Source organism: Vicugna pacos, chromosome X (genome assembly GCF_048564905.1).
Source record: "Vicugna pacos chromosome X, VicPac4, whole genome shotgun sequence".
NCBI classification, from domain to species: Eukaryota; Metazoa; Chordata; class Mammalia; order Artiodactyla; family Camelidae; genus Vicugna; species Vicugna pacos.
In genome coordinates, this window is record NC_133023.1 from 91,273,336 (window position 1) to 91,298,801 (window position 25,466).

The window sequence follows — 25,466 nt, forward strand, 5'->3', positions numbered from 1 at the left end:
CTAATACTTACATGTTGTCTCTGGCTCACTCATTTAGCAATGGGCCTATCTATTAGATTACCTTTTTTGTAGTCTACAGCTCTAAGGGTAGCACTCCATAAGTGTTAGTAAGAACAGGATTCTGCATTGTACTTAATACTAATAATAGTTAAGTTAATTAATACAACTCATTCTGGACTCTGTTTTTTCTCTCTTTCCACCCTTCTCTGTCTTTTCATAAGATATGGAATATGTAGTCTGCTGATTATTACAAGTTGCTTCCAAAGCTTCAGAATGAACCTTTTGGCTGAAGTTTTCAAATATTTTGGCATAAGTCCACAAACCCCATAAGAAACTGGCACTCCATTCTGCAATGCTTTTCTCTCTGTCAATAACTTTAACTTGGGGTCATGAAGTGGAATCATTTGTCAGGTGGTCCATTATGATATAGATTTAAAACCTCATGGGGTAGAGGTCTTCTATTACACTTTATATTTAAGAGCTACTGGGAATGATTCTATACTGAGAAAGAGAAGTTCAGCTACAATGAGAAAAGCTGCTTATCCATTATCTGTTTCACAACAGCAAGGGGCAGTTTAATATCCTAGAAGGGGCATCTTACCAACAGTGACATGGGATCAGAAATGGCTAAACAGCTTCAAGTCAAGTACCTCCCTCATTGGACTGGTCAAGTATAGGTAACACATATAGTAGGTGCTAGCTAAGTAGTGCTGAAGTGAATTATCCTGGCTTACTGACATCTTTGGATACACAAAAACCCTATATCAAAAATCTCAGATGGAAAACATCTGCGATGAAATTGTACTCGTTGTCCAGCTTGTACCCCAGAGTCTTGCTATAAATCCCAACCTTGGGGTTCATGCCTTGGAACTGTGTTCTAATGTTCTAACATAGCCCTTCTGTTACTTCCAGTAATAAATCCCCATGGAGAAGTTCCAAGAAGGGTATTGCCTTAGATCATATTCCATGTTACAGTGAGGTTCTTTACAGCTTGTGCTTCATCTGGTCTTGATGTGAGGCCAGCAAAGGAAATGTTTTGGAGAGTATGCTGCTAGGTGGGGGTTCTTTTTATTTTAAATAGCTGTAAATATTTGACAAAATGATTATGCCCTTGTTACTTCAATTCCTTCGGACCATTTCTTCCCAGACCATTTCTTTCCCTTGTTAAAAGCTTCACGAGGCCCATGGGTAGGGCACTCAGGAACGCTACTTGGGAGGGGGAGAGATACTACTGGAATCCCAGGCTCATTCTCCAATGGTCATATTTCTGCCTGTGCTTATCCCCTTTTCTGCCAGATTGAGCTCTTTATTGTTCACAATACTCAAAATAGCCATGAACGCCAATATTCACCAACTACTCATGCTGTCTTTATTGTATTTATTTTGCATCCCACCCTCATAAACCACTCTCTCTTAAGCATTTCAATTGCTCTTTTCCATTTCAAGCATCTTAATTTCAGAGAATGGAAACTTGGGCATAGTCTTATTGCCAATTAAAAAGGGATTCGCACTACTTTGCTCTAACAAGTTATTTGCCCATATCCATGTCAGTTACTCAAAACCATATTGGCTTTTTAATGCCATATCATATTGCATATTCTTAATATAGTTTACTATCTCCTATCACCTGTAGACTTTAAAAAGCTTGAATCAAATTTACTTTTGATGATGATCTATTTGTGTGATGTTTATAACAAGCAAAAAGTGTAATATGTCACCCAAAAACTTTTCCAGAAGAGTCCGAATTTTTATTAAATATGGATTGTCACAATTATTTTATATTCTTCATATTCTTTATCACAACTTTAGGTAAATATAGATTGTACAACTTCCACTTAATAAGCTGCGCAAATTTCCATGACTCAGAAGAGCATACTGGAGTTGTCATTCTTTGTAGTTCCAGCCCCACCTCTAAACCAAAGGGCAGTGTTTGGGAGAATGTCAACCATATTTAGCAGGAAGAGTTAGCAGTCTCGTGTAGTGGCTGGGAGTGGCAATTAAATTAGTAAAGTGTATAAAGAATCTAAAGAAGGTTTTCTTTATAACCTGTTTATCATAAGCTTCAACTGGATACATCCTAATCCCTGTTCAGTAGACAGTTAACACAGGGAATATTTCCTTTACATTCTTCCACTTTACACTAAATTGAGTTTTTTGTGAAGGAACACCCTAGTGCTTAGAATTTCCTCTCTCTCTCTCTCTCTCTCTCTCTCTCTCACAAACACACACACACACACACACACACACACACGCACGCACGCACGCATGAACACACAGCTGGAAAAGATAACCATTCCTAAGTACACATATAGGTAAAAAGCAATGGGAATTCAGGCTTTGGAGTCTGGACACAGAACTGTAGAGAAGTTAGTAGTACATATAGCCTTGGGCAAGGAAGATAGCCAACACTTATTGAGAGGGCTAAAGAGAATTATATGAAATAACGTACATAAAGATCCTTGCACAGTCCTGTAATATACCTTTAAAACATATTTGCCTTCTTCTCTACCCTAGTTTGAATTATGAAGCGTCCGGATCAGAGTGAACTGTTTCATTGAAAACTGAAATGTCTGGCTTCTTAAACAAGGTAAAAATGTCACTGAAAATCGTAGGTGCAGTTTGAGGGAAGTGAAAGGCAAGGGGTTAAAAATTTCCTTTAGTTCCAAATGGGTTTTGTTTTTACGCATTTCTCAAAACTGTAGCTGTGGCACTATCTCTTTAGTCCTCAAAACAAAAGAACCTATTTGCAGAGTGCTCCAGGGTGGCCCTGAGTGGCACTTTAAAACACCCGTTTTGAACTCCTCTAGGCAGTTCAGTGAGGCCGGATACAACAATAGATTCTGGGAGTGAGTCTGAATGGTACAAAAAAGGTGGGGGTGGGGGGTGTCTGCTGTCCATTGAAAAGAGAAAGCAGAGCTTAAAAAAAGTGAAGAATGTGAAAGGAGAGAAGGGAATTTCAGGATGTGGTCAATTTTTTAGCAACTGAAAAGGAGTACAAAAAACTGGGCTCTAGGCAACAGACGGCAGGTCAAGCAGGCATAATTATTTATCATATAGTTTCCACAGACAGCAATAGTCAAGTGCATTATTTTACCTATGTCTTTTTCCCCAATACTATAGATTTTGACACTGGGTTCTTTTTACAAAGCCACCAAGTATAACTAATGCACAAGATGAACACACAATAATAAAAACAGAATGCCTAGATTTATGTCTCTTTATGTAGAGACTGTAATCCACTTCTGATTCAATTCTTCCAAAGTATTAATGCTATTTAAATAATGAAATCACCCTGAAAGGGCTACACTACTGGTTCAAGGAAGATTTGTCAGAGAAAGAAATGGAAGCTGAAAAGTAATAAGTAATGTAAGGGGCCGATCAATCCAAAAGAAAATAAAGGGTTAAAGGGTCTAGGAGACCTAAAATGTATAAAAGTGTCTATGACCTAAACATTGGAGCTACGAGCTTTTCCTTCTGATTAACTCAACTTTCTTATCCCTAGCTCAGAAATCAAGGCTTAACACCCAGCTCTCAATAGCAAGCCAGTATGATTAGAAAAATAGTACTGATGAGAAATGCAGAGTGTAGATCTCATTTAAATTTAATTGAGAACATAATCCATTAAATCACTCCTGAAGATATCTCACTTTAGGCCATTTTAAAAAAATTCAAACTATTCAAAAAAAGAAATGCAATGTTCTGTGTGTCAAAGGAAACAATGTTATGATTTGATTACCCATCCATACAATGATCACTGCAGCCATCTAGACCCCTAAGGGAATTATTCCTTCTGGATAGACAAGCTTTCTGGAGCTGCACTTCCAATACAACATCCAATGGTCACATGTAACTATTTAAAATTAAATTTAATTAAATTTAAATAAAATAAAAAATTCAGCTTCTCAGTCGCAGTAGTCACATTTCAGTGCTCAACAGACATATGTGGCTGAAAGGCTCCTGTGTTGGACAATGAAGACACAGAGTATTTTATCATCACAGAACGTTCTGTTTGACAGCACTGGGCTAGAGACCAGGAGACCAAGACTTTCTGCATCAGACCAAATAATTCTAACCATTTTAATGATAGAGTTTCCACAATGTAATTAATATTCATATCTACAGAGAATATAGGTTAGAATTGAACATTTTATTTTTTTACTTTGGACAATGGTTCTCAAAAGTCAGTTGTGCAGAAGAATCTAGGAAGTTTGCTAAATGCAGATAACTCACAGAGTGAGGCAGTAGGTCTGCAATAGGGATCCATGAATCTGTATCTTAAATATATGTCCTTGGTAATGCTAACATGGGTAGTCCCTCAACCACATTTTGAGAAACACATGCATCAGAAAATTCCAATGATCAGTTTACACATTCTGATTCATTTACTTGAATGGATAAGCATTAATATGTATACATAGGCAAGCCCTTGTCTCTCTACAAAAGTGTAAACTGTTCCACAAAGCCAAAGAAGGTGCTTTCAGGGTATGAGATCTGAGGAAGGATGAATACAGAAAGAAAAATCAAGAAGACAGACACACTAGAAACAAATCTTTTGAATAGAATATTCCAGAATATCTATACAGGGCAGAAGCTATCTGGAACTATCAGGCTCTGGGAACAGTTTTGAACCTTGAGCTATCAGGAAGAGAAAACTATTTGGTGGTATAGTTTCTGAAGATCTTAATATTACATATAAATGCTAAGTATGTACAAGGTACTAGACAAGGTGCTAAGAGACTAGTAAAATAAAGTTGTTAACTTCAAGAAACTCAGTCTAGTAGGGGAAGAGAGACTAAAAATAAGTATAATACAGTATCAAGTGTCATTTCAGCTGAACCTTAAATGTTTAGTGGCTCTGGAGTTGGAAACGTAGAAGAAAGGCAGTTAAAATGTAGAGAACAACATGAGGAAAAGCAAGAGCTTGAAAATTTGGGGCATACCTGGTGACCTAGAAGTGGTCTAGAGTGGCTAGTGAATAGAGTTTAAAGAAAGTTGTGTAGTGGGAGATGGGGGTATAAAATGCATTTTGGGCACCTGGGACAAGACCATGGATGGCACTGAATACCTATTTGGGGAAAAAAGTCCTTTAGAAGGTATTTCAGGAGAGTAGTGATATAAGATCTGCATTTAGGAAGAACACTAACAGCCAGGCATAAAGTGGAGTGTGGAAAGAGTAGATGCTGGGAAGATGTGCTATGATTTGGTCATTTGGCTGCATGGAAGAAAAACTGCACTCTGGTTGACAATGTTTGTTCTTGCAAAAAGCTGGGAATCAAGAGGGAAGCAACAGAATGTAAAAGGAGTTTTTAAAGCTGAAAATCTGAAGAAAGAGCATGAGTAGCGGCAGTGTGTTTAGAAGCTGTTGGGGATGTAGTGAGCCACCATGACTCCGGCACTAGAGAGTACCAGCAATGAAGGTCAGAAAGAAAGTAGAATCTTCAGTCTGGTGAGAAGACAGCTCTACACTGTCTAAGTCTTCTGAAGTTATGGACAATGGAGTATCTGTTATGGGAAAACAGTGGGAAAACAGCTTCTTCAGTGAAGTGCCCTTAAAAAATACAACATATCACAGAGTAGTTAAGGGCATAGGCCCTGGACACAGACTTCCTATAATCGAATCCTGATTCTGCTATATAGGAATTTTGTGATCTGGTAGGTCCTGGTTTTTCTACCCTTAAAATGGAAATAATAGTGCCTACCTCATAGGAATGCTGCGAAGGTTGATGGGTTCATACATATAAGGTATTTATAACGTGGCTTGGTACATAGTAAGCACTCAGTAAATGTTGGCTATTATTATCATGCGTATGTATCAGTGAAACACACACTTAATTGTGCTATGTTCAATAACCCTTGAAGGTGTGAGGGCTATATCTAAGGGATGGTGATCAGTATAGTTTAGCAGCCCAAAGGACACTGTCCTGCATAGGCAGCATGCCTTAGTATTACTCATAATGAGTATCTTAAGTCCCTTTTGGAAAAATACAGATATGAGTAAGGTTTCGAAGCTTGTAATTATTTTTAGTGATTCCCCTTAAGTAAGCCAACAAGTCAGCCCTGGCACATCACTGGCTGGTATAAACCAGCCCTTATACTCCCATCTATAAGACCTGCATTTCACTTCCCTAAAACACACTCCAAGGTATACTGAAGGAAAAAAAATCTATTGGATTAACAACTTCAGCTTCCTAAACAGCCAGAACCTAGAAACCCACCCCATCTCCAGTTACTCTTGGCCTCAAACAGCACAGGGAAAAAATGATTATTTTGCAGATAAAAGACTTTCTTTCACCAATCAGATAATGTAAATTTCTTTAAAAACTCTAATAAGCTCTTTTTCATTTATATTTAGGGTGCTTGTTCCCAGTGAGGGGTGTTAGCCAGAGCTTCTGACTGCACAGGAAATTTGCCACTCGAAACCAAGTTTAGCATGGAGCTTCCAATCACATGCCCAGTCTTCCCAGTTCTCCTCCCCCTAATTCTGACCTATTCCCTCAAGTTCCCTCTTGTATTTCTTTTGAGTATCAAATTCCATTTAAGTTAAAGAATGATCAAAGGGCTTTATATCATCCTCCTTTCTTTTTTGCTAGAAGGGAACAATATAAGAATAGCTTTACTTCAAGATACGTTGAAGTATAAAGATATCTTACAGAGGATAAATTCTAATTACATGGTATCTGAGACAACATGTCTATTACCGTCTTTCTAAGTGTCTCATAAACAGTTCATAACAATTCTTCCCTATCCCTGACTCATTCTCTTGACAACACTCTTAAATGTTCATTGTCAAATGCTGAAGAAGAGTGGTCTATGCTGTGAGCATCCAGTCATTTTCCCCAGTACATGGCACAGTCTTAATAAATTAAGATCTAAGAATGACTGTTTCAAGAATGTTTCCTGAAGAGGATTTAAAGAACGTTTTACCAGAGAACTAGTATGAGTTATTCAAGTATCTGGGTTCATATACTGAAGTGATAATGCAGTTTTAAACAGTTATTACCTTCAGTGGGACAGAAAGTGTGTTTTTTCCCCTTTAAACCAATGGGTTTAAAATTGAGAAACCACTGGGGAATTTTTAAAAAGTGAGAAAGTTCATCCATTTTTAGATAGGTAGATAGATAGATAAAGACAGATAGAAAGAAAAGTGTGAAACTGAGTTAGCTGTATATTTTTCTGTTGATGTGGATAAAATACTCAAATTTAAAAACATATAGCCCTTCATATTCATAGCCAGTATATTTTAAAATACACATACTTTTATGAAAACAATCATATACATTTGGTCAGCAGAATATGAAAAACTAACTAACTTGTTTTAGAAGGAAAATATTCCACATTAACCTTTCGATTGGGTAACATTTTATTTTCCAATAACTTTACAAGGCTCTACTTTCATTCATATTGATGTATAAGTTAATCAAAACACTAATGTTTCTTTATATAATCTATAAAATTAATCTGGAAAACACTCACATATTAAAATAAATGTTGCATTAAAAATAGTTTGGAAAAAATCTCTAGGGTTCTATCAAATAACACATTTGTTTTAGTAAATGACTGAACGTAGTCTTTTTGACTAGTAGCTTAAGTCAAATATGCCCTTGACCCATCAACTGAGAGGCAGCCTGGTATAAGGGTAAGAAAAAGCACAGATTCTTGAATCAGATCATTTAACCTATGATTTCAGGCTCTACCAACTTGTTAGATGTGAGACTTCAGGCCAGTTACTCATCCTCTAAGTCTCAGTTTTCTTAGCTCTGAAATGGAGATCACAATACCACTGACTTCACATAGAGTTGTTATGAGAAAAGATTGATCAAGTATATTAAATCATGGTGTAAATGTTTTATACTACATCCACAATGAGTCAACAACCTACAACTATACTGTGATTTTAAGTTGTATTTTAATAGAGTAAAGTCATGAAGGAATTAAACATGTATTCACTATTAGCATACAAATACAATTCAGTCATAAAAGTCACCTAGTTAGCCTTGACATTATTCATTAGGTCACCCTGGAATTGAGAGATGGCAAGGAGATAATGTCACTGTTCTTTAACATAAACACTTTTATTAGCATAGAGAATTTCTTTCCAGATATAGTAATTCCAGTACCATAACATTTTCCAACATTTTCCACTGCCAGAAATTTAAACCAGTAATACAGGTCCATGAGAAACCTCTATTTATTGAAGAAAGCAATATTTTCCATGAAAATATATCTACTTAGTTTTGCAGTGGAGAAAACGAGATATTCTCTGGTTTTAATTCAAAGAGAAAAAACTCGACAACTTCTCACATTAAAAATGTACAGAGACAGCTCTTCTAGAATCAAGCATGCATTAGAGTATGGAGAAAACATCCAACAAGCACAACTCTCCAGCACTTAGTGAAACAAACCAACCGCTACCCAAAGAAGAAACTGAAGCTATAAATTCAAATAAACGGGCTGCAGGGAGACTACACAAACCTGCTGTTGCTTTAATTGCAGACAATTCAATTCAGCAGCTGTTGGTCCAGGCACTAAGGTTCACTGTATGCTCTTCAGCGTAACCTTGAAATATTGTCACTCACTCACTTCTCCACATCATCTGCATGCTGTCCAATTAATGAGGAGCGAAATCAACTGTCAAACCACGTATCAAAACAGAACATGATCTTTTAGCTCTTAAGCACAGGAGCAAAATATTTTAAGGACAATAAAGCAAGAATGGAGGTGAAAGTCCTTGACAATAAATGATATTCAAACTTATCAAAACATGTGGCTGTAGGAACTAAGCTTCTGTTCTGTTTAGCAAGAAAGTGAAACTTTCTCAAGGTTTTTGCATTTGGAAGGATGCTTTCTGTCTAGCTGCTGTATAAGAAGCCTTTCAAACAACATTCACCAATACCTGATCAGTCTCCAAGTTCTTCGTTATTATGGACCAATATGTTTCTGAAAGCTTAAGAGAATACTTAAGGAACACTCTGGTCCAATGATATTTTACAGATGGTTAGGAGCTGGCATTTTTAGCCTTGCTGTTTTCAGCACTTTTTTTTCTACCAGGAGAACAAACAACAATAATATAAATGTTCATCAATCTGAGTTAAAGAATGAAATAAAAATAAATTTACCAAACAAATGTGTTCTGGAATGCTTCCTATTTGAAATTTACTTACTCTTAACTATATCTCAAATCTAGACAACCAATTAACAAATACAAGAGTTAATAAACTCAAGAGAAACACAACATACTAAGTGTTTAAAAATTGTTTTTTGCTTCCAAAGCACTGTCTTCTGTGCAAACACTCTAGGCTATATCACATACTACCAGTTGCAGACATAAGACTTGGGAAATTCAAAACAAGAATACACCAGAGAAGCATGCACAATTAAGGGATCGGGACTACCAATTTAACAGAGAACCTAGATTTTACACAGCAATCTGCTACATACATTATAGCTAGGGGCAGGCATATTTTATGCAGCTATTTTGTTTAGCTCATTAGAATCTTATTTGTCCTTTAGTACAGTTGAACTGGAGGCAAAATAAGAGAGGAATGCACTTTGAAACAAAAGGAAAATTTCAGATAAAATAAAACATACTATACCTGTATATTGTACCAGGAACATCGTGACACTCTTCAGGGAACTGTTTCACGTTGTATCCTACCGTGAGTTATTCTCCCCTTACCCTCTTCTCTCCACGAAAAGAAAAGCCAAAGCACCCCAAACCGCCACTACACACTACCCCTAACCCACCCCCCCATTGAGGAAAAAAAAAAACAGCTACAATTCAGCTCAGATCCGATGCTTCTGTTTAGCTCAGCTCCAGCCGAGCAACTGAGCTCTAGCAACGGAGCATAGGGAGGTGGATTCTGATGCCAGTAGCACTTCCATCCACTTCACTTACACAAAAGCAGGCAGTGGAAAATCCAGGAGCCTTGAAGACAAGGGCTGGAACTGGCTTTTATGAATTGCTATTACTGCATGTGTCACCATCCATCTCCAATGACGGACACTTATAGGCTGAATTGGGAGTGGAGGGGGTGGGGTGGAGGAGGTTGGAGAGCAGGTGGAGAAGCAATTAGCAGTATGTTCATCGGAGAATTCGTTCGGGATTTCATACATCAGTGCCTAAAGAAACAGCATGCAGTTGACAAATCAGAACTTTACAATTTGCATGCCTTAGAAGAAATCTTAGCTCGCAGTCCCAAACAAAATGAAACTTGCCCACTCTTACGGAGCATGGGAAGTCACACCTCTGCTTTCTCTTTCCTCCAGCTACCCTTGTTCCTGAGAAATCAACATTCAGGATGAATATTTGCTAATTTTCCCTAAAGAACTGTATTTAAAAGTCTAGAAGCAAAGAAAGTACAAAGAATTAAATTATATTGAACATGATATCCCTTAACAAAAAGGCAAAAAGCTAATTATTTTAAGCCAACTTTTCATCCATATTCCCATTCCCCAGGTGCAGCTTTCATACCTAGAATCAGCGGATCACACAACTTTTGCACATATATTTAATACTGAAAAACTATCTCTGTATACCTAAAAATAGTTCAGTTAAAGTCAAGGTGAGAAGCTAAGAGTTACATGCAGGACTCTCTCCATATAACCTTTACAAAGGCACTTTACCTATAAGTGCTTTAGTTTTACTCATCTACTAAACTGAAGCATTTTTTTTAGATTTATTTCAAAGTGAATCATGAGTAGGAGCAAAAAGGAGATAGTCTCTCAGGAAGGAAACATGACACAATTGGAGGAGTACTGGGGCTAGATATCAGGAAACCTGGGTTCAGGTTCCTATTCTACAACTTTCTAGCTACGTTACCCTGGACAAGTCACTTAACTTCTTGGAGCCTAAGTTCCCTTATTTATAAATTGTACATAATTCTACCTATTCTGACTGCTTCCTAGGATTGCTGTGAAGAGCTAATGAGATAATATTTATGAAAACCCTTTTGTAAACTGCAAAGGGCTATAAAATTGTACGGTATTATTATTATTATACCCTGAAATAAGTCTTGCCTAAGTGACTGAAATGGGGAACCTCTATCATATAAGGAAAATAAAAAGAAAGGACCAATACAATTTCAGGAAACACTATCCAATCCTTCCAATTTTAAAATTAGAAGGAAGTACTGTTTGCTCTTATAATTCCATGAAAGGGAAATTTTTTGAAAAGAAAAAAAATTAATCTGATATATAATACATCAAGAGTTTATTAGATATTGAAGCCTGAATTCTTTCTTTGCTTTCTGAAAAGTCAGTCAATATTTTTGGTAAGATCTAATATTATGTCCCATCTGGAATGCAATCTACTTGACTATGAGCATCTCCTTTTGTTAAATCTTTCTATTAACCTAGTACATCTTTACTGTCCAGTGTGTGGAAAAGGATCAGGTTGTTTAACTAAATCTAAATCCACAAGGTAAAAATCCAAAGTCATGCTTTACTAGGCTCCAAGCTGCCTTGATACTATATATACAGTGACCAGCTGGCTTCAGCTGGGACACAATTTTAGCACATGAAGTCCTGGGGTGGCCACACCTGGGGCACTTAATGATCCAGGCAATGTTTGGGGACCTTTGGTTCAGCCAAATCCCACATGTCCTGATTTCCATCTGTATGGTGGTTTCCCAAGTGTGTGTCTGTCCACATGGGCCAAATCTGAAGCAGCCAAAAGAAAGGTGGGAGTTACAGCAGAAATATCAGATGCCAGCTCCCCTTGGCCCCCTCCAATACCATCTGTGTCCTCAAACAAGTGCCCAGCCCACTTCCTGTGAGAAGGAAAACTTTTTTTCTAATTGCCCCTTGAATGTCATTGCCAAAACTGAAAATTTCAGTAAAATATGTATCCAAAATCTATGTTAAATCAATGGGTTAAATGGATAATCTCAGTCACAAAGAGTTAGGTAAATGAGCAAGTGAGCCATTAAAAGGTGGAAGGGGAGGAGAGGGTATGGAGGAGAGGAGAGAAGAAGAGAAGAGAGGGAAGGAGAGTGAAAGAATCCGAAGTGAGAGCTTTTTTCTAAGCAGAGAAACACTTGCTGGAGTCATCCAAAACCTCATCTCCTAGAAAGTACTTGCCTTTTGAGGTACTGGGAATAGCCCTTTTACCACCACAGCTGCAATCCTAGCCTTCCAACTGCTTAGGTAAATAGTCAAGAGTTTGAAAAAGCATTGATAGCCCTAGCTCCAGAACTTACTTTCCTCTGGCATGTGGAAAGCCAGGCAGGTGGGACACAGTTTTCCAGGGTCATCTTCACTGCAACCCTCCACCACAGCATTTCCTGTGGCATGGCTGGCCACTAATAAAGGTGTCTGCCCAATTTCAGGTTTGGCAAAGGAAGCTTGCCTGATACTTTTAAAACCACACTGGTAAGAAAGGAACAAAGGCTGTATATATTTCACACTCAGGCTGTTCTGCCTTTGGGCATTGCAACGGTTCTCCACACATTTAAGCTTGAAATTCATATTCCCCAAGTTCCTCAGAAGGGTCATTCAAAATAAAGGGAAAAGGACAAGAAAGATGATTTTTTGTAGCTTCTCTCCCCACCATCAAAAGATGAGGGTCATATCCTGCATATGACTGACAGCATGTCCCAAAAGGCAATAAAGTGGAGTGGAAGGCAGTAGTTTCAACCCAGATTAGTAAGAATGTAAATTAAAGAATCAGAGAATCCTGATAAAAACACACACATAAACATATACACCAAAAATCACTGCAATGTTTCTGTCATCCTGATTTCAATCTCTAGAATGTAAGCACTAGTGGTTCCCTAATCCTCCTTCACAGCAGCTGTCACCAAGCCTGACCAATCTTTTCAAACGAATTCCTATTGTTAACCACCTTGGATTCTGAGTATTTTTGTCAAAAACAAAAATCTCAGTGGAAGATTTCAAATAACCATGAACTTGAACCAAACCATGAACCTAAATAGGGAGAAAAAACACTAATTTGCTAAACCCCAAACAAAACAGAAATGTTAATACTTTGAAAACAACAACTAGTGAATTAATTTGAACCAGAACAGAGCTTCATGTTTTCTGAATCAAACTTGTACTAAACACTGATAGTCCAATCACCTCAAGTTCCTGCAAAGAGCACACAGCAAGACTTGGTTTCACCTGCCTGAGAGTCCGCAATGAACTATATAGAATAAGACTGAATAAGGAGTTGGGAGAACTGCATTCTCCTAATTTTTTCCAATTTGACCTTGGTCAAGTCACTTACACTCTTTCAGACTCAGCCTGCTTGCCTTGAAATGGCTGGGCTGGGGTGACCAATATACCAGTCTAATACTCTATGCCAATTGTGAAATGTAGTCTAGCAACAAAATAGACGATGTCACAATTTGGCCCTAATCTCCAGGAAGCAGAGATGGACCACCCCAACTCTCCTAAGAATTCATGTTTCTAGCTTTTTTGAAATATGCTTCATATAAGAGTTGGGCAACTGTCTTTGCTCACTTGGCAAATGAGCCTTGGGAATAGTCAGCTTAGTATTCCTTTTAAGAATGTTTCTCTTCAAAATAATGTTTCAGGAGCAGTTTGTTTTTCTCAAATGAAAGCTACAGGTGAGCGGTCTGGTCCCAAAGAGGAGGAAGGAAGACAGTGATTTAGATTATGCTGAGCACCTATCGCATGCCAGACATGGCATCATACTTTATATCATTTTTCAAATTAGTCCTCACAACATAGTTATATGGTAGGTATTACCATTCTTATTTTATAGGCAAGGAAACTGAGGATTACTGATGTTAACTGATTTGCTTGCAGTCACTCAACTGGTAAGTGACGGATCCAGGATTTGAACTCAAGCAATGTGAATCCACTACTATACCAACAGTCTAATGATTAAAGTCTGAATGAATGAATTCTTTCTTAATTCAGTGATTCAGCTGGACTTGCTTAGTGAATAAATCACCTGCAGAGTCAATACAGTGAATGTAAACCTCTTTGCATTTATACTGCATAGACAATTTTTTAGAAAAAGTTTATCTGACAATGTGGTTAACACCACTGGGCTCTGGAGTCAGACAAATCTAAGTTTCTTGAATTCTGGTTTACGGACAAGTTACTTAACCACACTGAGTCTCAAGTTTTCTTATTTGGCAAATGGCAAAAGTAGTAGTGCTTACTCATTGGGTTGCTGGAAAGTGTTTATGATGTGATAGCAATTAGTACAGTGCTTGGCATAAAATAATTACTCAATAAATACATATTACAGCTATACTTGTATTCATAAGCAACAGAGCAAGAAAGGAAAGGTCATAAAGAGAAAGGAAACTAGGATTCATTGAACTCAAGTGCTCTTTGGCCTGTAGCATAGATTTAGTTTGAAAGAGGTTTTCAGTGGCCCACCCACACCCTCTAAAACTAAGCTGCATCTTGCAGTAGATTAGCATATTCATGAAGCAACATAATTATACTAATTGGTGGTGCCTAAGTAGTAGCAAGGAGACTTGTCATGTGCTCTGCTGAACAGCAATTGTCCCTTAGTTTCCTGGAATCTTCTAAAAAGAGGGCTGGAAATTAGCAGATAAGAGTACTGCTGGAAGTACGAGGTGGTCTAAGGCCCCCAACATTCCACTATTCTTCAAGCTCCAGCTTCTCTTTCATTAACTCATGGCCCTCTTTGCATATACTCCCCATCTCCCTCAGTTTATTCTAGTTTTATTGTGATTCTTCCCCTGGCTCTAGCTCTGTCTCTGCTCATCAGCATCAAGTGGTATCTACGGAATGTGTGTCTGGTACTGCACTAGGAAAAGTGGAGGGGCATCCAAAAGTTAATCAAAGAGACATGTGTCCCACAGCCAAACAAATCTAAGATCCACAGGTAGACCAGAGTTTTGGCAACAAAGTAAATGCAGGTATAATTGGATGATTTGTTTGATTTCAGGGCACAAAATAGTTTGTTCATCTAGTTAACGATATGCATAGTGAAGAATTTAGAATTATACAGTTGTTGGCAAGTTACTTTGAAATGCATAAAAAGAGGGATGAATAGGTGATAAAGCAAATGGAATACAGTGTTAATTATAGAATCTAAATGGTAGGTATATGGGTATTCACTGTACAATTCTTTCAACTTTTCTGTGTATTTAAATTTTTTCATCATAAAAAGTTGAGGGAAAAAGGAGAGGGGTAAGGAGTATAGCTTTTCCAACCTCATATGTTTCAGAACAAAATAACCACATTTATATAGAGAATATATAAAGAGAATATAGAGAGAGAAGCATAAATAAAATAGGGCAAAATGTGAAAAATTGGTGAATCTAAGTGAGTGGTATATGAGTCCTTATATGATTCTCTTAATTATTCTATATTTAAAATTATTTCAAAATAAAACCTTAAAAGATAGTTTGTTGAATACCGATCCCTTTTACCTAGCGTCTCAGTTGCCATTTTTAGTAGAGAGGGTATTAGGTCAATAGCAGCAGAAAATTTGGAAAGAATGAGTGGGGGATAATCAAACCGTACATATACTTGGGTGCCTACTACATGAAAGACACTATGCTAGGCACTGTGGGGGATTCAAAGAGGTAAAAAAACATAGTCGCTGCCCTGAGAGGGCTCACAGTGTAGGTGAGGGAATGCCAAAGCAGTGTCTGAAAGGGTTACTGGCTGCCCAGAGAAGTTCTGTAAGACAGATGTATGAAGATTAGAAAGGTAGATTGGAGCCAATCAATACTCCAGAAAGTATTGAATGCCAGGCTAAAGAGTTTGGACTTCATCCATTTACAGTATCTGAATCAAGGAAAGCACATGCTCTAAAAACTATTGGCTAGATAGTACAATTTGGGCACAGTTACCTTCAATGTGCATTTGTTTTATATTCATGTATTTCTGGCCCTTATATCTACTTCCCTTATTTGGATATGGCCTTTAGGGATTTCCAACACTCTGGATGCTGCCCATTTTTCTCAACAGCCATCTCTTCAGCGTCTGTCCCTTTTCTACCCTCAGTCCCACAAGGGGAGTTGACCAGCACTCACCTCAGCCCCACTGACTCAGTAAGCAATAAATAAACCTCATACAGTTTCTTAAACTAGCAGTTATGCTTTGAAACTCTGATTTCATTCATGATAAACAAGCCTCAATTACTATTAGGATCATTGACTTGAATTGGAAAGAATTTAGCTAAGTAACATGTGAAGGAGCACAGGAAGTTATGCCCTGTGTGTAGAAGGAAACAACTGTTCAAAGTGATCTTTGTATATTGAATAAAAACCTAGCAGAGACAGCATTCCTGAATAGCTAGCAAGCGATTAGGGAAGGCCTCTCAGACTGCCAAATCAAAAGGTGGACTTTTCTCTGTTTCTGTTTTTTTTCCCCCCATAAAGCCCATCCTCCAATCCAATCATGTTACTCTCCATTTAAAACTCTGTGCTGGCTCACCCCCACCTATAGGATCAAGGCTAAGCTCTTTAGCAAGCAGGCTTCACCAACTGGCCACAGGATACCTTTCTAGATTCTTATCCTGTCTCCTCTCCCACACCCCCAATAGTTCACACACAATACCTTACATTTTTCTGAACAATCTGTTTTTACACATGTGACTACTTTGCATGTGTTAGTGTTTCTTCTTCCTGGAATCCTTGCCCACCACCTCTTTGTCCACCTAGATTCTAGGCAATGCCCACTCATCCTTTGTGATTCAGCATAGTTAGACTCTGATCTGTAAGTAGCCCACCCCTAGCAGTAATTTCTTCCATCATGCCTCCAGGGTACCTTATAACATAGCTCTTTCTCTGAACATCTTTCCCATTGTAATATAATTATTGGTTTGGGTGCCTATCTTCCCAACTTGACTGTGAGCTCCTTAAGGGCAGGCAGGGACTACTCTTAATTCATCATTGTATTCCTAGCACTTGGCATAAGGTCTGGTCCTGCATATGTGCTTAAATGTCTATTGAATAAATGAGTTTGAATACCAAGTGCTCCTTGAATTCAAACTCAGCATCTCTTGAAAGGTGAAAATTAGAATATTATGTGACCAAAGTAATCCTACTGAAGTGTGTTTGAGGACTTGACTGAAGAAGAAATGGTAGGAGGACATATTATGGGGCCTTACTAGAGGACAGCTTCTACCCCAGGGAGCTCTTACTGGCAGTTGTTGCTGGCTGAAAAGAGCAGCTGGAGCAGATGAGAAGGGCCCTTACTGGGGATTTCCCCATAGTTATCGTTCACAGTTCACCACTGCAGCGATGTTGTTTATGTAACATTCTCTACACAGTGTTTCAACTCTTTTGAATTACAGCCAAACTTTCATTTGTGCTCTGCCTACAGATACACTTGGACAAGCCTTGTTAGTGGGTAGTCACGGAAAGTTCTCCAGTTCCTATTCTTACATGTCATTATTGTGCTTAAGGGACCACTGAAAAACTGAGAGCCAAAAATGGGGGGCAGGGCAGAGCTAATAAAAATGATCTTTAATTTTTCTCCTAGATTGCCAATATCTTTCATCACACCTTCCACCCTAAATTGTTTTATAGTCTGTATCAGTAAAGGCAAAAAAGGACAATGAAGACTTTAGCAAAACTTTATACTTTGCAGGCAAGGAAAAGAGGAAGCAACAGTGAGGTCTGGAATACAAATCTTTAGACATATGATCTGTCGCCACTTCTGGAAAGTAAACATTTCAGCTGTTTAAACAAACAGCAAAAGTAATTAGCTCTTTCTGTAGACTAAACTGAGGTGTATGCTGAATTTTTTTTTAAAAAAGGGAGTCTGTTTTGATCTTCAAAAATGTCAAACTGGTAAACACTTGGCTTTTTTTTTTTTTGGTACATATAAATCTAAGAGCCAAGCCTAACTTGAGGAAGATTTAAGAGACATAAAATTTGTCTGAGGTGTCTGCCAAATCTCCACAGCAGAGACAGAAACCCTGGAAAAGCTGACATAGTCATAACTCTCACAACGTCAGCAGCAGGTTTGTGCAGGGCTGGACGTACAGAAAAGTCACTGTTCCTTCTCTCAAACTGTTTATAAACAGAGAAGTAGATGATTTGCTTATCAGCTATCTGGTAGCTCATTTTTGCCCATATATCCCACAGAGGAAAGAGACAGAGGGAGAAAAAAAAATAAATCCCTACTGGCAGGTATCCCAATTTTCAGCAGAGTAAATTTTCATTTATATGTGCCTGCTTATTGAAAACCTTCTCTTTCTTCCATTTGCTCTTGCACACTCATTCTTATATGTACACTAGATCTGTGTCTGTCTGGAAGGCATTAAAAGGGGGGTATTTGTAAGTATCTAGTGCAGTTTCTAGTGGAGTGCTTTGCATACAGTAAGCCCACAATAATTCATCAAATGAATTAAAACTAAATCTGTAATTTCTATGTTCAACATATTTGATCTTGGAGCTGGAGAACTATACGTTCTTTTTCCTAGAGTATTTAACAGTGAGAATTCCTTACAAGGTGACAATATTTTATTCAGATAATTCATGCTTAGGACTTCTATCCTTTAAAGAGCATCCATTTTTGTACAATGGGTATTGTTTGTAAGCAAAATGAAGGAAAGACCACAAGGTAGAATCCTGAATGACAACATGAACACTGATACATTTTTGTAGAGAAAATCAGATATCTTATATTCACCTGATTGTATGTCATTATGGTAATCCACTACATATGTCTAAGATCACTTAACAATCAAGAATATGGTGCACGCATGGGCTGCATTCTGTAAATAGGATTTACAGTTGAATTCAACCAAGGTCCTCCCTGGGGACAGATCGCTAGAAAATATATCTACATGACATTTAAAAAAATAAATTAACCAATGACATTGGCTCCCATGAGACACATTGTTTCTTGTACATTCAATTCTATCACAGTATTCTGTAGCTCTCTGCTGACATCCCCATCCCAAAAGACATAAAATTTCAAAACAGAAAGAAAAACAGAGCAATTGGAGCTCTTCTGTTTCTCCTGCATGAAGTGTTATATACACAAAGGAAAGATTTCTGTACATTAACACAATGTGAACAGTGACATGGTGAGATCATGCCGGTCTGGACTGTTCTTGCTATGCTGTGGTCACTTACAACTTGCCCAAGGGAATGAACAAAGTCTGTGTGCGTACTGACAAAGACTGGCAGGGGCTGCAGGAAAACGAAGAGAGCTGTATTATGGTGGGGGTGGGGGGAATTGACTTCCTCTTTAAAAAATGTTCTTTATTATGGTTACTTTTCTTCCCATTTTTATTTATTTTACTTTTCCTCATCTGTAAAATAGGGATAACTATTGTATGTATTTAACATTTTTACTCTGAGGATGAAATGAAGCACTGGTGGATTGCCTGGAACACAATAGTTAACCCATATAATCCACATCGATACTTGGTTAGCATTAGACACCTATTATGTGCCAGGCACTGGCCTAAGACTCTTAGAAAAAGTAAATTGTTGGAGGAAAAAGTGACGCTGGAAAGAAAAGCAAGAAGCTGATTTTCAAAGGTTTTATAAAGCAGTCTAAGAAATTTGGATTTTATCTCAAGGACAATGGACAGCCTTTGAATTATTTTATATACAGCTAGATAGCTCTAGACTTGGGATTAGGAAACATCATTTATTCTGTCAGCATTGGTGCAGAAAGGATTGGAAGGGAGGCAGGAGGGAGGTAGTAGTAACCCTGGGTAGAAGGTATATGTGTGTTCTGGGTAGGTGTGCTCCAAACTAAGGCAATGGTAATAGGGATGGACAGGGGGAAAACATTTTTAGTAACTCTGAAAAATGTACAAATATATCATTATAGAGGATTATGAAAAATAGGGAAAAAGGTAAAAGTAGAACTCATGTAATCTTTCTATTCATAGGAAAACTCTATTAATAATTTTTTTTGTTTAACATTACAGGACTTTTCCTATATATGTGCACACAGATGTGTGTGGGGGGTGCATATACGATATATATTTGTGTGTGTGTTTGTGTGTGTGTTCAAACTGGGATCTGTCAGCTTTATAACCTGAATTTTCTCTTAATATATCATAAACTTCTTTTCACATCATTAAATATCCTTGGTAACATCAGTTTACATGGTTACTTAGTAATCCACAGATGTCCCATAATTGATTTAATTCAAACCTCTAGTATTGGACATTTAAAATGTTATTTTTCTCTTTTTCTTCCTTCCTTTCTTTCTTTCTTTTTTTTTTTTTTTTTGCTTTCGTTATTATAAACAATTCTGGGATAGACATCCTGGGAGCCAAATTTTTAGAAACATCACATTCGTTTCCTCAGCATAGAGCCCTAGAAGTTAAAGGTTGAAAGCTATGTTCAATTTTAAGATTTTTTGATACATATTGACAAATTCTTTCCAGAAGGGCTATATCAAATTACAGTCCCACTAGCAGTGTCTATGTGAGGAGGAGACCCATTTCAGAGTGATTTCAAAGATGTAGTCAACTGGATTTGGTGGGTGGAGAAGAGGGACGGATCCTTGGCAAAGTATCAGGGCAGGAGCAATGTGAACTCTGTCAGGAGGAACAAAGCAATGGGCAGGCCTAAGGAACAGGTGGCTGGGTGAACAAATGAGGAAAAAGAGATAAGACAATCAGAAGAGACTGGACAAAAATGAAAAAAAAAATAAAAGAAACTTCTAGTGAAGTTATATACCCAGGTCACTTGAATTTACTGCTTTACTCTGCAAAAGGAGCAAATGTAGCAAATAGCTAATCTTTTTGTAGCATCTGATACTCTGTGATACCAAGATCCAGAATTATATTAATGTGAATATGCTGATGTATTCTTTTCATCCAATCACCACTTATTAGATGTCTACCATGTACCTTTCTGGATGCTTTGAGTGTTGAGATAAATGAAACCCTCAAGGAGCTTGCAGTCTAGGGGAGAGACAGACACATCCACAGACCAATACATTATGGTGTGGTACAGGCTAGAAGAGAGGTAAGTGCAGGGTCCTGTGGAATACTGCTTCTTGTGTGCATGCATGTGGGTGTGTGGTGGAGGGAGGGGGAGTTGCAGGAAAGGCTTCACAGAGGTGTTGATATTTGAGCTGAGTCTTAAAGGAGTTTCTCAGATAGCTAAGGATCACAGATCATACTCCTCGTATATTTGTGCCACTGCTCTCAAGGACACTCAGTAAGGCCATGAGGATGCTCATATGTAATCTAAACCCATTCATGACAAGAGCCTCCACTGCTACCTTAATGGATATATATATGTACATAGCCTGATTTAGGCAATGATACGCTCATTTTTGCACAAAAAGGGTAACAGGCAAGTGGCATACAAGCTTTTAAAAACTATTCAAATAACACTGATAAAATAATAATATTCAAGTCTACCAAGTCCTACAAATTCTACCTCCTAAATGTCTTTCAACTCTGTTCCCTCCTCTCATATGTTGCTCCCTCAAGTCCCAATTTTCTCTCTGTAGAATGGAGTACTAGCCTCCTAACTGGTCATGTCCCCTTCCGGTGCATCCTAAAATGAACACCTGATCACAGCACCCCTCTTTTAAAATATTTTAATTTTTTTTTACTGCTTACAAGTAGTACTTTCCAGATGTCAGTCATTTGAGTAGTCTTGCTGATTTTTCCATATTCACACACCATGGGTACTTTTACTTAATATTTCTCTTAAAATCAACTTAAAACTGGTTAACTTTATATTTTCACTAAGCCATATCCTAAGTGACCTTAGATTTGATGATGTAATTCAGTTTTATGTTTGCAAGCCACATTAGAATATATAATAAATAAAACTTTAAATGTTTGTGGGAGTACAACATAACTACCAGTGGTAGATGCCCGACATTGTGAAAAACACTGGCTTACCTGAGCACATCCAAATTTCTTATCGTTGTGTTCAAAGTTCTTCACAAATCAGCTCCGACCTATCTTTCCAGACTCTTCCACCATTATATCTTCCTTTTCCCAAACAATCTGTAGCCCAGCCATGCTGAATTCTTCAACACTGAATGGAGATGCCTTGCTCTTGTAAAATCCCATGTCTTTCACAGGCTGCTCCCTCCACCTGCAATGCCTCCCCTCTACTCTTCTCTGCCTGGCAAACTTATTATCCTTCAAGACCTATCTGTCATGTCAGCTACTCACAAAAGCCTTCTTCCTGACTCTCCCTCAAAGTTAGTTGCTCCTTCCTTCATCCTCCCATAGCACTTTGCACCTGTCTCTGTTATACTAACTACTACATTATTTCAAAATGATGGGCATCTATCACCGAAACTAAACATAGGGAGAGTTCACACCATGTACTCTGTTATTTTCCCAATACTTCATGTGGAGCAAAGGTCATGGAGAAGACCAAGTGCCCCTGAAGGTCACTTAAAATAATGGTTAAAATAAAACCCAAAGTACTGTCCAGGTCCAAACAGCTTAGAGGTATGACATGTTTTATAAAGAGAATCATCTAATTTAGATATAGTGATACTGACTATAGTTTTGACAGACTCAATTAGCTATGGCTGCAATACCAGGTAAGCTAATTTGGTTTTGGCAGCTACTTTACAGCAGACACATACTGACGTAGAAACTAAAAGTGAATCATTTGGGTTTTTGCCAAGACGATCAAGTATATCTCACAATAATCTCTCCTTACTACAAATGGAAAGTCAACAACAAAAGTGAACAGTAGGACCAGCAAACCACGGTGGAGAGAGCATGGGCTCTGGATTCAGAAATCTATACGCCCAAACCCCAACTTAACTTCTTACAACCCATATGACTTTAGGTAGGTTGTTTAACTTCTCTGTTTTAGTTTCCTCTTCTAGAAAAATGGGACGAATAGTACCTACTTCATAAGACTCAGGATAATGCAACAAAGTGCTTATGATAGAGCCTGGAGCATTTTACGGGCTCAATAAATAGCAATCATTATTGTTGCCCAATGAAATGACTACAACTCAGATACTATGATACACAAGGATAGCAAATGCATTTCTTAAGAAAATAAATTTGTATCACCAGGCTTTAAAAATGACAACTATAAAGTGTAGCTCAGAATAGCCACAAACAAAACAGTCTAGAAGACAAAATTCTTCTTGGGTTTAAATTAAACTCACACCTGGAACATACCACCACACTTCTTTGTGTTCTCCAAGAATTGATCTCAAATCAGGTTCCCCTAGGATGAAAAAACAAAAATCACCCAATCTTAATTTTTTTTTGTTTTTAACTTTATTTGACACAGAATAATATCCAAACTATGTGAATACTTTAAAGTGTCCTATTATTATGATCCCAAGCTTTTCAACAGTATTTCTTTCCCAATCTATCTCTGCTGACACGTTTTACTCCAGTCAGGGAAGCCCACCTGTTATACAAGTGCTCCCTCTTCTATCCACCTTTTTCCAAATCCCCTTCACTCCTTTGAAACCCAAATTAAAATTCTTCTCCTTCCCAGAGCCTACCAGGATTGGTCTGGAAGCTAGATGAGTTTAAAGCCTTCAGCATTTTCAGGGTTAGGTTTAACTTTCCATAGATCAACCCCCCCACCCTATCAGTAACCCCTTCCACTAACCCTTAAGCACTTTTTGAACGCGTTTGTAATAATAAAATAAGACAGCCGTGTTTTGCACGGTCTACTTTATTCTGTAGTTGGTGTACCGCCTAAATATTTGTTAACATCAATGCTTGCCGAAAAGCCCTAAAGCGCTGGGTTTTTAAAAATAGGTCTAACTTGACTTTTGTTCTCACCAGAAAACTGCACTGAACCTTAAATACATATTTCTCAAAAGGGAGATTTCTTCCCTCATCTGTTTCCATCCCTTCAGAAAATAGAGGGGAAACCCTTTCCACTCCAGAGACGTGGTAGGGGAAAGGGCAAGTAGCTGGAGGGGCCAGTCAAGAGATGGGGACGATCTTGATCAAGGAGGCAGAAACTAAAAAAGTTGACAGAAAGTCACGCCTGGGACGTGGCAAGGAATTCCCACGCTCCCAAGGGAAATGAGGAGTGCGTGCATTGGGAGGGGTGTGCGCCCAGACCTGAAACGTAAATTGAGAAAAGCGAGGAAGATCACCCAATTCCTCTGAACAGTAATACGAGTCCAGACACTAGGGAAGACCCTGGTTGAGAACCCTAACTTCAGACGTCTGAGGAGGCACAAGGCCAGAATGGGGGACACGGGGTGGCTTCGTGAGAAAAAACACAGCGGGCAGATTTCAGAAAAAAGAGAAAAAAGCACGCGCTCCCGAGGCTCCAGGGAACAGGCGCGGCGAGCTCGGAAGCCCACCCGGACTCGGGGCCCAACACCCCTTTTCCCGCGGAGGCGGAGCTGGGCGGAGTCAGGGCTGAGGCTCGCGACCCCGGAAGCACCCTCCTCCCTAGGCCTCTCAGTCCCACAGTCCCCAGCCGCAGCCGCTTAGGCTTTCTGCCTCTCTGACCTCCAGCTCCCCGGCTACCGAAGCGCTACTCCTTATAGAGCCGCGGAAAATCGGGGCGATGCGGCAGCTTCCGGTCGGGCTGTGGCCTGGCGGCGCCCCAAGCCAAGCGACTGTCTTCCGAACTTCCCGCCTGGCGCTGCCGGCTTAGGCCCGGCGCCCGGCGGGAGGCTGGGCTCTCCCCTACACCGTGGCCGCTGCGGCGTCTCCTATTGGCTATCGGTCACCAGAGAAGCCGGAGGCCCGACCCTTGTCCTCATGGGAAATGTAGTTTGAGGTCGCTGGGGGCTGTTCTTCCTGCGGGTGGGGGAGTGGAATCCACTGTTGGCATTGGGGGAAAGACTCAAGTGAAGACAGAGGATTGTGGGAGATGGAGTCGAGACACTACTTTTTAATACCCACAATTCCTCCCCTCTCGCCCTCCCTTCCCCCCCCACCGCTTCCCTTCCCCCCCCCACCGCTTCCCTTCCCCCAACGCAGCCCCCTCGCCCAGTTCCTATTGTCCCCAGAGTTTCGGCTCGAGGAGGGTATTCTGGATGTTGTAGTTTGGAGTGTGCTGTCTTACAGAATCTCCCTTCTTGGGGTATGGGGTTGTGCTTGTGGGGGCAGATGAAGGTTCTAGATTGATTTTACTGTTGCTTAAACGATTAGAATTTGGGGGGAAGCACGTTATATCGTGATTTGAAATTCTCATTGAGTTTTGATTTAGTGGCTTTTAAAAAAATGTTATGTTCTGAGAGGCTTAAAATTTTAACTAGTCCTCTAAAATTGTCAGATTGTGTTCTGTGTGAATCATCTGCATTAGAATGACTTTAAGGTTCTGGGAAAAATGTGTATTTTGTTTCTTATTAGGAATCATCTTTTTCTTTTGAAATGGTGTCACAACAGGCATAGAAATGTGATTGAAGCCAGCCCAGAAAAAACCTGTTTAACCCATGATGAAGCCACATTGTTGCTATAAAGAACAGTGGCCACAGTCATTGGTGTAATGCAGCAGTTTAGAACAGATAGACAGTACAACTTGAATAATAAGAAATAAGTACATTTCTTTAAGAAGCTATCTTTTTAGTAAAAAATACATTAAAAGAGGAGGATAAAGAAATAC

At 38.8% G+C, this 25,466-nt stretch overlaps 1 protein-coding gene across 8 annotated transcripts in view; it reads right to left on the reverse strand.

The window, feature by feature from the left end:
- ENOX2 (ecto-NOX disulfide-thiol exchanger 2) overlaps nucleotides 1–24,540 on the reverse strand; it is a 258,174-nt gene extending 233,634 nt beyond the window's left edge. For 4 of the 8 annotated variants that reach the window (XM_015238922.3, XM_031671327.2, XM_072956357.1 and 1 more), the window contains exons 1-2: nucleotides 24,365–24,540; nucleotides 23,046–23,105 (exon numbers count right to left, since the gene is read on the reverse strand). The gene's annotated coding sequence lies outside the window, so the exon portion shown is untranslated. Of the gene's footprint in view, nucleotides 1–8,472; nucleotides 8,601–9,593; nucleotides 9,715–23,045; nucleotides 23,106–24,364 lie in introns of those variants that run through there. The other 4 variants (XM_072956358.1, XM_072956355.1, XM_015238923.3 and 1 more) reach the window with 3 other exon arrangements.
- Nucleotides 24,541–25,466: the final 926 nt, after the last annotated feature.